We start from the raw sequence: 394 nt of genomic DNA, 5'->3' as shown, positions 1-394 counted from the left end.
TGGGGGTGCACCGTTCCTGGAAGTACTGCAATACCAGGTCGATGCGTGGAGTGGATGGAGCAAGCTCCTATTCCATCTCCTAATTCCAAAAATCCATTTAATATATTGTCCTTGGATAGGGGATGTATCAGATATTAAACTGATAAAAACAGATACTACACTTGATCTTTGCCAAAAGGTCGAGAAGCGATAAGACCTGCTATTATTAAGATTTCAATACTGCCTTTAAAGTGATCTACAGATTCAGTGCAATCCCTGTCAAGACTCCAGCAGCTTTTTTATTTTTTTTTCAAAAATGCAAGAACTGATTCTCAAATTCATATGGAATTGTAAGATGCCCCCAATAGGCAAAACTATCTTGAAGAACAACAAATTTGTAGAACTCACACTTCCT

The 394-nt window shown here is 38.1% G+C and overlaps 1 non-coding gene across 1 annotated transcript; it reads right to left on the bottom strand.

The window, feature by feature from the left end:
* On the bottom strand, positions 1-191 carry LOC143645431 (U2 spliceosomal RNA). The gene has a single exon (XR_013157140.1). It is a non-coding gene; the product is annotated as a U2 spliceosomal RNA (small nuclear RNA).
* Positions 192-394: the final 203 nt, after the last annotated feature.

This window comes from Tamandua tetradactyla, chromosome 8, assembly GCF_023851605.1.
Source record: "Tamandua tetradactyla isolate mTamTet1 chromosome 8, mTamTet1.pri, whole genome shotgun sequence".
NCBI lineage: Eukaryota > Metazoa > Chordata > Mammalia > Pilosa > Myrmecophagidae > Tamandua > Tamandua tetradactyla.
This window is presented reverse-complemented; position numbering and strand designations above follow the sequence as displayed.